The sequence below is a fragment of the Sminthopsis crassicaudata genome, chromosome 3, assembly GCF_048593235.1.
Source record: "Sminthopsis crassicaudata isolate SCR6 chromosome 3, ASM4859323v1, whole genome shotgun sequence".
NCBI lineage: Eukaryota > Metazoa > Chordata > Mammalia > Dasyuromorphia > Dasyuridae > Sminthopsis > Sminthopsis crassicaudata.
The window spans coordinates 494,691,740-494,704,788 of record NC_133619.1 but is presented as its reverse complement, the minus strand read 5'-3'; the positions used below and the strand labels follow the sequence as shown (position 1 = coordinate 494,704,788).

Here is a 13,049-nt window from a genome sequence, read left to right as displayed (position 1 = left end):
CGAAGAGGGCACATAATGCTGGACGGTCCTGTGCCAGTGTCTCCCATGTCACTAGTGAATTCCAAAGTTCCAAAGAGATATAATACATACACTGTGCTGGTTAGCACAGTGTGTAAAGTTCTGGGCTTAGAATCAGCAAGACCAATCTTGGTGAGTTCAAATTTAGTTTTAGACACTAGCTTATGATCCTGGGCAAATAATTTAACCCAGATTACCTCAGTTTCCTCATTTGTAAAATGATCTGAGAGAGGAAAGTGGCAAACCAGTTTGTTATCTTTGCCAAGAAAATTCCAAACCTGACTGAATGAATGAAGTTGAAAAAACAACTGAAATGACTGAATGACAGCAAGAACAACATTTATGCATATTATATCAGTGTACATATTATATGTATGAACACTCACAATATATAACTGACTGAATCCTAATAATCAAACCATACCTGATACCCAGGAGATGTCTTTTATTTCCTTAATGATGATTAAATGGGCATGCCCCTCACTTACCAGAGGGAGTTACAATTAAAGTTAATCTTGTCTTCCCTAACCGCATCAAGTTAATTAGGAAACTCTCCTGAACAACCCCATTACATGCACATATTTCTTGACTTTGGAAGAACAATGATGTGTATCTAGAATTGAATAGGGGGAGCAGAATGGGCTAGATTGCATTTTGGGGAATTGCACAGTGTTTGTGATGACACAATGCTTAATCCTCACATAAAACCATATCTTTTAAATATTTATATTCTTCTGGCTTTTCTGTATGACTGCAAGTCATATAATATTACAGTTTTTGAAGAATTACTATTGTGGGTGACCCAAAACAGCAATGAAGAGAGCAAGGAGAGCAATGAAGGAGGGAACGTGAATTGGTTCCAACATAATAACAGAAGAATTCATAAGTGGTATAAAAGACATCATGAAGAAGATGAATGACTAAAAAAATCACTTGGAGACAATCATATGGAGAAAATGAGATGCATAACCAATGAATGATACATTAGTAAGGGGTGGTACCCTTGGGAACAGACAAGAATTTCACAGAATGAGAAGGGTTATAATTAGCATTATTGGAGGGCATTACAGATTTATCAAAATATCCTATTTCCTTACTTTTCATACTTCTCACAGGATTAGGCATGGATAAGCTGCAACCTGTCACCATTGTAAGGAGCACAAATTCATGGCACCATATATTCTTTTTTCAATTGTAGTCTTCCTTCTTAGAGTTCATTACTTGCTTTATGGGCAACATCTGGCTAATTGCATGTTTTAATAGAATGTTTCAAGATTGTGTTATCATGACTTTGAGCCTGGTACTCCCACTTGGAAAATAATTTGAGGTAGTAAATGAGGTGGGCAGGAAGGCATAGTTTACTCTTCAGACCACTGTGTGGTGACAGGAGTAACCTAAGAGAAGAAACAGAGTTCCAGATTTGTCTCACCTACACACCCTTTTGCTCTCCTTCCCCCTTTCTTTGAAGCCTTCTTTTCAGGCATGACATATTGACCTTTCTTTAAGCTAAGGAGTAAAATAGAAAAAAACAAAACATTGGACTTGCGACCTGGCTCTTTCCAACTCAAATTCTAGGGACAAACTACTGCCCATATCACTAAGTCCTGGTTTCTGTGTTTTGGTTGTTACAACCTAAGTATTAGCCAAGCAGGTATTAAACACATCCATTTAGCATCTCGAGGGGGATATATCTATCAGTATAATAATAATAATAATAATAATAACACTGCTTTCTCAAGAGCCACGCCAAGTGCTTTACTCATATTAGCTAATCCTTGTGGTCAGGAGAGGAAAGATGTTATTGCATACATCCTTGAAGATAGTTTTGAAAAATCATAAGGCCACAAAAATTCTGTTTGACCACAATGTTTATCATTCCTAGTTTATCCTCTATCTATCACTGCCCTCTCAAACCACTAAGATATTTCTTAATTTTCTGGTGAAAATTAAGGATAGAAGGAAGAATCTAAAGATAAATATGCTTCCTATCCCCATTAACAACATTGGGTATTATCTTTAATGATTTAGCAGATCACTGTTATAAAGTACAATATTCATTTAATAGATGTGGGAATAGTGGTGTCCAGAGGCGTAGTTCTCTGATCTGGGTCATATGAGTCAGCCTCCAAAGGCAAGCACAGAACAGAGCATTGAGATGCCATGCGAGGCTAGTCTTAAACCTGCAAAAATTAGAATAGTGCTTTAGTATTTATTGCATCGAGTTAAATTGAATTTTGTCTTCTTATCCCCTTGAATGGGGCTTATTGGATTAGTGGTCTGCTTCTTGCTTGGGGTGTGAGAGACTCTAGGCTGAAATCCCTGGCAAGCTCAGGCAAATTTTTGGTCTGAAAGGAATGGAAAAAAAAATAAAGGTTAACACAGAATTGAAACTCAAGATAAGTGAGACAATAGCATAAGATAGCTTTATTCCCTCAATGAATTCAAGTCATCAGAACTGGATCATCTATAAACCAGGGTGCTGATGGATGTGATTGCTGTACTACTGTAAGTGACCTTTGAATGACAATGGAGAATGAGAGAGATGTCTTCAAAATAGAGAAAGGCAAATATTATTCTGTATTTCAAATAAGAGATAAGGAGATATTCAAACTATAGGACAGTGATCTTGATTTTGATTTCTGGCAACATTTTAAAATATATTTAAAAGAATGAGTTTTGAATGTTTAAAAAGAGGAGCCATTATCATCTAGAACAGATTGTGCCAGATTAACCTCATTTGCTTTTTTGTCAAGTATATTAAATTAGTAGAGATGGGGAAATTTGTAGCCATAGTTTACCCAGGAAAGTATTTAGCCAAATTGCTTATATTGTCCTTCTGGTCAGGGAGAGATCTGGGTTAAACAATAATATAGTTAGGGGCATTTAGAATTAGTTAAATGAATGACTACCCCCAAAGGATAGACAGTAATAGTTTAATTGCACATTACGAATAGAAATAGTCCTTACAAAAACAACTATGGGAAGAGAAACTGGATTAAACAAGTCTGTGCTAGCTGAGACACAACTTTAAGGCTGTTGAGAGATCAATTTGCAATATATTAGGAAAAGGAGAGAATACTTAATTCTTGGTGAAAATCATAGACCTTTGGGGGAAAAACAATAAAGAAAAAAGGTACTGAACTATATGCTGACTTTCCCATTCCAATAAAATTTTATGAAAATAATTTAAATATGTTGGAGCGGCATCCTTGATGAAGCTTTGTAGCTTTCTAAAAGAAGATATTCATAGTCAGTTCTTTATATATCTTTAAATTCCACAATTGACTAAAAGACACAGATAATACCCAGACTCCATTGGGCTTATTGTTTGGTAATTATAAAGGTATATTTTATTTAGTATCCCCAAATGCCACATTAAAAACACTCTTTCAAAAAGTTGCCATTGTGTGTGGATCCAAACCACATAAGGTTCCTTGAAAGATGCAATGCAGAATATATATATATATATGTAAAATGAACATATACATTTTCTTTTTAAAGAAAACTCAGATTTAAAATTTGCTTGTTAATACAAGCATATATTATTTCTTCCTTCCACTGCCCTCCTCAATTAGATAAGGAAAGAAAGAAGAAAATTCTCACAAAAAATACAAGTTTGTCCAGCAAAACAAAATTCCTATATTGACTATATGCAAAAAGAAGGAGATACCTCATTCTTTTTAAAAAAGTTTTATCACATCTCTGTCAGGAGGCAGGTGGCAAGGTTCATCTTTGATCCTCTGAAATCATGATTTATCATTGCATTGATAAGACTTCTATAATGAAAATTATTTTTCTCTTTATTTTAGCTTTTTTGAATATCATTCTTCAACTTCTGCTCATGTCACTCTATATTAGTTAATAGATATCTTCTATTTCCTCTGAAACTTTCCAAGCTACTTTGCAGAATAGCCAGGACAATTAGTATGAAGTGAAATGTAAAATTTCCTCTAGTTTATATTTATCTAATTATTAGCTCTTTCAGATATTTTTTCAAAGATCACTTTTTCAATAACCCGCTGATTATTAATATTGAATGAAGCATAAATCAAGGAAACTTTTTCTTTCCAAGTAATTTTGCCACAGATCTAGAGGATGATCATTGTAGAATTCACATTGTGCTAATTACATAAAACCTGAGAATGTGGTAGTTTCTTTTTATATGACATATATCTTGGACACATACAACAAATAAACAATGAATTGGGCTCAAAACTGATTAGATGGAAAAACGGGTTAGATCGTTTTTATATACTTTATAATCCCATGCTTTTTCCTAAAACAAGGGTCCACTTTTTTGAGACCAATGTTCTTATGATGAAAGAGATAGTTTCAGAAAAAAAACTTGGATGACTTGTTTCAACTGAAGCAGAGTGAGAAAATAAAAATGAGAGTAATTTACACAAAAACTATGTGGTAAAAATTGACTTTGAAAAACTTAAAAATTCTTAGAAACACTATGTTTTCAGACGACCAATGATGAAATATTTTTTCAGACGACCAATGATGAAATATTCTGCCCAACTCCTAAAAGAGAGGTGATGGATTCAAGGTACAGAATGAGATGTATATTTGTCAACATGGTCAATGTAAGGATTTATTTTGCTTGATTTTATATATATATATATATTTGGGATGAGGACTTTGTTTTCCTTTTTCTTTTTCAGTAGTTAGGAGGGTGAGAAAAAAATCAATATAACTGAAAAATAACGTTTAATTTTTAAAAAGACCAAAATTATTATTCCAGTGATGCTATGTGACTATAAATCATTGCACACCATAGTTTCCAATAATGGTAAGTGATGGGTTACCCAAATCACAAAGGTGAAGTAAATGATAGGAATAACTAATCAAGCATTGTACTAGCAATGGAATAAAAGATGAACAATCAAAGAGGTGGAGAATTAGGTAGTGAGAGTGAAAATTGTCTGTGTGATAACAACAGACAGACAATTTGCCTGCTACAGTGATACTCATATAATGTCACATAATCTAAAGGAAGGGGATGATTCTGTTTCACTCTACCTTGGTCATAATATATCTAGAGTATTACATTTTATTCCAAGAACTTACAATTTAGTTACCCCAAATATTCCTTCAATCTCTGAGATTTTGAGATTCTCTCTCTTTACAAAATGTAATGATTCCCTATTGTTTTTTATCTGCTGAACCTTACCAAGGTCTATCACCCCTATCTTTTGAGCCAGTTTTTTCCTTCCATGATATTATCAAAATTTACTTCTTCTTTTACTCCAATACCTTGGTCTCCCAAATAGATATTTCCCAAAGTTTTTTCATTTTCATTTTTATTTTTTTGCCAACAAATACTTCTAGTTTGAAAATATATTGATGTAACCCATAAGTGCTAGCCCAAGATAGGAATGTTACCAGCACAGTACTGAAATTCACCTTTACAAGAATCCTAGTGGCCTCTTAATCACCATATTCATTATTGTCTCAGTCTTTAACAAACTTGAATTATCTATAGCATCTGATATTGTTCACACCTTAACCTGGAAACTCTCATTTCCCTTGAACTCCATTCCATTGCTTGCTTCTGGCTCTTTTACTGTTTTTGACTGAAGTATTTTGGCTCCCATGCTCTAAGTGGGAGAGTGCTCTAAGATCCTTGGCCCTCTTCTCTCTTTGCATGCTTTCCATTGGAGATTTTAACCAGTTTCATGACTTAGACTTCACTTCTTTACAAAAGACTCTCGTCTCAATTTTTAATTCTAACTTCCAGCTTCACATCTACAATAGTCTGATAGGCATCTCTATCCATGTATTTTGCTGATACTTCAGTCTCAAACTATTGAAAATTTCACTTTTCATCCCCATTCCTAGAAAATTTCATGTTTCCAAACTTTGCCATTTTTATTGATGGTACTACCACTGTCCCAGTTATTCTTGCTCAAAGCCTCAAAAGTCATCTTTAATTCTCCCCTCTTACTCATATCTCACATCCAGTCTCTAAGTCATTTCTGCACATGCTACCCCACCACTTGGGAAAATCAGTACCAGATAAGAATTGTAAAAATTGAGCCTACTCTCCACTCCATCCCTACCCCAGACTAAGGTAGTATCTCTTCTGAGAGAGTATACTCTCAGACATTGAGGAAAATGTTTTAGGTTTGTTATTGCCTTATCTTTGAAATATAACTTTGTAAAAATTAATGTTAAATAATTAAATTGAACTGGATGTTACTCACTGGCCCTTAACAACGGGAAGAACAAAAAGTCAGTAGGGGATTGAATAGATGATGGTAGAAAAGATTAGTAAGACTTCCCTTGGGAAAATGAACCAGAAGGTACCTGGCTACATTTATAAGAAGGGACTACTCACAGGATGTTGGGGGTGGTGGGTATATACAGAAATAACTGCATTGTAAACACTAAAGACATCAATAAAACAAAAAGTACTTTAAGGATATATAAACATCCACTCCAATGCAGATCACAATCTCTTTATCAAAGTGGGTGGGATTTGAGAGGTTTTATAGCCAAAAAAAATTTATTTTATGATTTGGTAACAAACCTATCCGAACTTAGGTAGATCTTAAGACACAAAATAGTCTATAAACTGGATATGTGTGTGTGTAAATATATATATGTATATATATACATATATGTATATATAGTCTTTCCATTTTGACAATAGGGCCTGCTACCATTGCATTCTTATTCCTTGATGGACTCCTATTTGTAGGGAGTAGGAGATGGATGTCAACCCAGCAAAGGAGACAGAGAATGAATGATCAGGCAGGTAGGAAGAAAACCAGGATAAGTTAAGGGAAGAAAGATTATCCAGGATGTAAGAAGAAGTAGTGTTAAAGAAGCAGAGAGGTCAAGGATGAATCCTGAAAAGGCCAACAGATTTAATAATTAAAGAGATCATTGGTAATCTTTGAAAGAACAGTTTCAATTTAGTAGTGGGGTCAGAAGCTGACTGTCAAGGGTCAGTGACTGAATAAATTGGAAATTGGTTAGAGCTTTTGAGTGCAGAAAATTTTTTTTCTTGAAAAATGAATAGGATTTTCTAAGGTGGAGAGTAAATAGAAATCATTTGGGGAACAAAAATTAATCTTTGACTTAAAAGGCAGATGTTTCTTTACTTTATTATTTTATGTGCAAAAGTCATTTGATAAATATTAAAATGATCAACATTCAACCTGCTTGTTTTCACTCCTCTGCAGCTTCCCACTTTAAGTACACACATGCTTACAAATATGTGCATACAAATACATACGTGTACACAAATGTGCACATACACACCTTCCAGCTCTGTTTCCTAATTGAACAATATCAAGTTTAAGTTTGCATCTGCAAAGGGTTAGAGTAACAGAGACAGAGAGAGGAACACAGACAAAAAAAGATACAGGCAGACTGACAAAGATGGAGAAAGAGTATTAGAGACAGAAATAGACTGAGAGACAGAGACGGAGAGAAAGAGAAAAGAAAAGAGAGACAGAGGGAAGAAGTGAGAAGGAGGAGAAAAGGGAGACAGAGACAGACAGATAGACGGAGACAGAGAGACAGAGAAAGGAGGGAAAGGAAAGGAGAGATGGAGAGGGAAAGGGTCAGAGGAACAGAGACAGAGAGATGAACACAGAGATACAGACAGACTGACAAAGATGGAGAAGGAGAATTAGAGACAGAAACAGAGACTGAGAGACAGAGACAGAAACAGAAACAGAGAATGCTTTCTAAAGAAAGTGGCCCTTGAGGATGGAAAAAAACTAAGGATGATGAAAGGTGGAAAATAAGGGGGGAACTTCATTCCAGACTGGGAGATAGTTTGTGCAAAAGGATGGAGATTAGACAAGGAACACCAAATTAGGGCACAATGAGCAGACTTTTTTTTCCTTTCTTTTTTTTTTTTTTTTTTTTTTCTGGAAAATAAACTACCTGAAAGGGGTGGTTGGAAACAATTCTGCAAAGCCAAATTGTGAAGGACAAAGTGCTAAACCACAGAATTAATAATTTATTCTAGTGGCAATATGGATTCCACTAAGATTCTTGGCCCCGGGCATGATGTGGTCAGCCCTGTCTTAGGAGGGTTATTTTAGCCGCCACATTGTGGCGCATTGATTAGTGGGAGAGAAACTGATGCAGGAGATTGGTTAGAACCCTGCTGAAAGTGTCTGTTAGAAAGATGGTTAGAACCTGGGAGATAGCTACAATGTAGCTAGAGCACGTGGGATAAGTATCAGATAATGTAGAGGAAAATTTGACAAGACCATACTACAAGAGCGGTGCCTTTTCGCTATGGAGAATAAGTGGGAGTGCAGAGCCAGGATGGTTGCATCTGTAAAGCTGGTGATTAGAAGGATAACGGTGCCCTTGACAAGGACAGGAAAAGGCGGTAATAATTGTAGTTGGTTTGCATCTGACTCCCCGTGGACCACGCAGTTTATGAGATTTTCTTGGCAGAGACACCGGAGTGGTTTGCCATTTCCTTCTCCGGGGCACAAAGGCAGAAATATTAAGTAATTTGCCCCCAGTCACACAGCTAGTAAGTGTCTGAGGCTAGACTTGCCCTGACTCCAGAGCCGGGGGATTATCTGGGTCTGAGCCCGCTGCTACCTCCTGGGCGAATGCAGGATAAATGACTTGCCTAGAGTCACCCAGTAAAGTGTCTGAGGCTGAGTTTGAACACACTGTTCCTGACTCCAGGCCCAGCACTCTATTCATTAACACCTCTAGTTGCATTTAATATTTATTTAGCGTAGCGTTTAACTAGCAGGCACCCTATTAGCTAGATGATTTTAAGCATCATGTCCCCATTTTTAACAGATGGGGAAACTGAGATCGAGAAGAGTTAATTGTTTCTACACAGTTGTTCGGACTGCCCGACTCTGCTCGACCCCCCCTGGGGCTGTGTAGGCAGAGGCACTGGAGAGCCTGGCCATTTCCTTCTCCAGCTCATTTTACGGAAGAGGAAACAGAGCTCAGTGGCTGCCCACAGTCCCACAGCTAGGAAATGTCCGAACTCGGGTTCTCCCGACTCCGGGGGCCACGCTAGCCGCTGTGCCGGAATCTAGGCGAGGAAGCATTGAAAACGCTGTGGTGCTTTTTGTTTTTTACTTAGCTTGAGTACAAGTGTCAGGACTCGAACCGAGATCTCCTGTTTTGAGATCTATCCTTCTTCTCACTACCTGAAGTCCGGGGGTCCAGGTGGCAAAGTACCCTTCCATCCGCAGCCGAATAGCTTGGTGGTTCACCGAGGAAGGTACACGGTTACAATAATAATCCCATATTCATTTAATACAATGTGTTTTCCCCCGAGACTGCAGCCTAGCCCATCTCGGTTTATCCTCTCTTAGGGAGACAGCAGGGTTTTAGGTGACGTCCCGCGGGTCTCTCGGGGGTTCGGGATTAGAACTCCTGGCCGGGTACTTTCCCGCCCCAGCGAGCCGGGCCTCCCCTTTCCCACACCCGGCTTTCGGGCCTTGGCTGGGCCCTTCAGGGTGGGGTGGAGAGCGCTCGGGCGCGGCAGGAGCAGCATCTTCTCCAGGGACCACCCTCTGCACGCAGGGATGCCGTCTGCCCGAGCACCGGCAGTCACCTCCCCACCCAATAGCATCCTTCCTCCGTGGGTGAGGCAACAGCACCATCTTCTGGCCGGACCGCTCTTCTCCGAGGGCCAAAATAAGCGGCCCTTTGCCCCCTCTTGTGGCCATTTTCAATACGGCTCCCCAAAATTTCGGGCAGAAATATAGAGGGAAAAGGCTTTAGAATATATATGATTTTTTTTTTTTTACACAGGGTTCTCAGGTGAATAACATGCTGGACCCAGAATCAGGAAGATGGGAGTTCAAGTCCTATATCTCACACTCAGTTCCCTCATTTGAAAGCGAGAAAACATGACCTTTAACAGTGACAGGTGTTGTGGGACTCCGATGTTGTGAAACATCTTGCAAACTTTACCCCGCTAGGTGGACAGCGTTAATATTGCGATTGCAGCAGCCCCGCTGCGGCAACAACAGTCCGAGGATAACTCGCCCTCACAGAGCCCCCCGGTGTCTCACCACGGCTTGGGAACCCGGGTGCCCTGTAACCGGGAGATCCCGGTAACGTGCCCGGCTTAAACCTGTGTCAGGGCCTGGTAGCATCCAACAAACGGGATGGTGTCCGGGAGGCCGGGTACAGACGGCGGCAGGACGGAGGGGGCTGGAGGGCGTGGGGCAGCGCGAGAAAGGCGTCTGGGGGGTGGAGGGGGCGCAGTGCGGAAGGAACAGGGGAAACAAAGATGCGACTCCGAGCCCCCATCCCTTTAGCACAAAACTCATTTTAATGAGAGAAGATGAGGTAACTGCTAGGGAGGCCGAGTGTACTGAACAGCTCTCTTCCCCAGGGTAGATCCGGGCAGTTCCAGTCAGCCCCATTTGCATTAGGCCAGAGTAGTGCTCAAGGCAGTGCCATCACCGCGGCCTTCAGCAGAGGCCTCTGAAGGCCCATCTCTCTGGGCCTTCACTTGACTTTCTCCTGTTCTTGGCAAGTCATTAAATGTCTCCGGCCCGGCCCCAGCCCCCACTCCTGTGTCAGCCCGAAGGAAGCACAATGTCTCCGGAACACCAGCGGCAGCTTGAAACAGCTCTCCTGAAAGGCTTATTTTATTCTGGGACAAATCTCCAGCCGTCCTGTCTTGCCAAGAGATTATTGTTTTTTAAACTGATTGGTCTTCACTCCTGTCAAACACAATATTACCAGGGCCAAAGCAAAGGAGAATGGAGAACAGCGAAGGAAGAGAAAGTAAAGGGAGAGAGGAAAGAGAGAGAGGGAAAAGGGAGGGACAGACAGACAGACACAAGGACAGAGACAGTCAGAGGGGACAGAGACAAACACAGAGAAACAGAATCACAGACGACAGAGAGACAGAGACAGACACGGAGAGAGAAAGGGAGGGAGGGAGGAGGAGGAGGAGGACAGAGACAGACATAGAGAGATAGACAATCAGAGATAGAGAGAGACAAACATAAACTGCCAGAAACGGAGACGGAGAAGATAGAGCCAGAGAGCCAGAGAAAGGGGAAAAGAGTCAGAGAAAGAGGGAGGAAGGAAGGAGGAGAAAGAGGAGAAGAGAGACAGAGAGAGAGAGAGAGAGCCAGAGCTGGAGACAGAGAAAGAGAGAGAGAGAGAGAGAGAGAGAGAGAGAGAGAGAGAGAGAGAGAGAGAGAGAGAGAGAGAGAGAGAGACAGAGAGAGAGACAGAGAGAGAGACAGAGAGACAGAGACAGAGAGAGAGAGAGAGAGACAGAGAGAGAGAGACATACACACACACACAGACAGAGAGGCAGACACACACACACACACACACACACACACACACACACACACACAGAGAGAGAGAGAGACCAAGACAGACAGAGACAGAGTAACCCTCATGGGCCAGCTGGGAGATGGTTCAGTGTACTTTCCTGGAACCCTCTGGGGAGGCTAAAACAGAACATCTGGGATGAATATTGTCTGAAGAACACGGAACACCCACAGTGTATCAAAACAATTCAGCAAGAATGATCCTAATAGCTCCCTCCTTCTGCAGCATCCCCCCAAATCCATGTCCCAGTTTGTGCTCACAGGCCCCAGAGTCCTCACTGGCTTGTATGGGACTTGCAGAATCAAGGAAGGGGCAGGACAGTTAACTCTTGCACGAGTCAGTGTCCTCCTCTATCCACAGTGAACTGTCACGCCAAATTCTGCCTAGCATATAGACTTGTGGGGAGTTAGTGAACCCGTGCCCAAAGGCGTTCTTCTGCAGATTTAGTGGGCTGTCCAAGACCAGTTCAACTGCAATTTCTTCAAGGATGTTGTTTAAAACACTTAAAAATCTGTCTTGCCAGACAACTGGCCTTCTTAAAATAAAAACAACTTATGTGCTCATAATTCCCAAGTAGAAGGGACATCAGAGGCCAACGTAACCCAAATGCCTCATTTTCCAGATGAGGAAAGCATGAAGAATCTCCTACTTGACAAGGATGATCTTGAACTTGGGAGGAAGCAGCCATTCGATGGCAGTGCTGCAGCACTGGAGTATCCTTTGCTCTAGAGTGAGTTAGTTGCCACCTACCTGGTCACAGAGCCTCCAACTCTCGACCAGTGCTGGCAGAAATGTCATATGCAAAGCCCAAGAGGCTGATTCCTTAGATGGAGCACTTCATGACTGAATGGGAAGAATAATATTATATGTGGCTGAACATCCTGCACCTTGGGCTACTCGTTAAGTTCACCTCAGCTTCCTCATCTGTTAAACAAGGGGGTTGGACTAGGTGACCTCTAGGGTCCATGACATCTCTAACCCTCTGACCTTCTATAGTATCATACTGGAATATTTATTTACATGGTAACTTCTGGGCAGTATCATTGCCACCATTTATTGAATACTTATCTTGTGTAAACTGCTATTTACACAAAATAGATATAAGCCAGGGTTCTTGCCTTCAAGGGGTTTATAGTCTAGTTAGGAGTTAGAATGAAGATTTAAGAACTAGCACAAGACCACATAAGCCAAGTACCCAATGAAGGTTACAGGTGTTTGGATAAAGGAGATGCCACAGTGGGTTGGTGGTGGTCAGAAAGACTGGACCAGAGTCTGCAGTGTTTGAACTGGACCTTGAAAGTAGGGTAAGACTAAGCAGAATAAAAGAAGGTCAGAGAGGAGGACAGAGAGCCAAGGGGTAAAAAAGCAATCGAGCCAATTTGGGGAATAAAGAAAGATCCACCCTGGCCAGAACAGAGAACTTTTTCAAAGATGTTTTAGAAGAAAACATTTGGGAATAAATAGTGGAGGCAGGATAGCCAACGGTCTTGATTTAGTCTCAAAATGCCAGATAACAAGGGTAAAAAAGCGGCAGAAAGGAGGGGGAGACTTACTGTATTATCTAAAGAAGAGGGGTCTGTTGTGGGAAAACAGTAGGCTTGCCCCCACAGTTCAACAGCAACATAAATCATGTTTTTCAGTAGTTTTCAGTTGTGTCCATATCTTTTGACCCCATTTGGGGTTTTCTTGACAGAAATAGTAGAATGGTTTGCCAT

General features: G+C 40.5%; 1 long non-coding RNA gene across 1 annotated transcript in view; it reads left to right on the top strand.

The window, feature by feature from the left end:
- LOC141559723 (uncharacterized) overlaps positions 1-10,059 on the top strand; it is a 43,285-nt gene extending 33,226 nt beyond the window's left edge. Inside the window, exons 3-4 of the long non-coding RNA XR_012487535.1 lie at positions 9,107-9,247; positions 9,784-10,059. This is a non-coding gene — a long non-coding RNA (uncharacterized LOC141559723). The remainder of the gene's footprint in view (positions 1-9,106; positions 9,248-9,783) is intronic.
- The last annotated feature ends 2,990 nt before the right edge of the window (positions 10,060-13,049 follow it).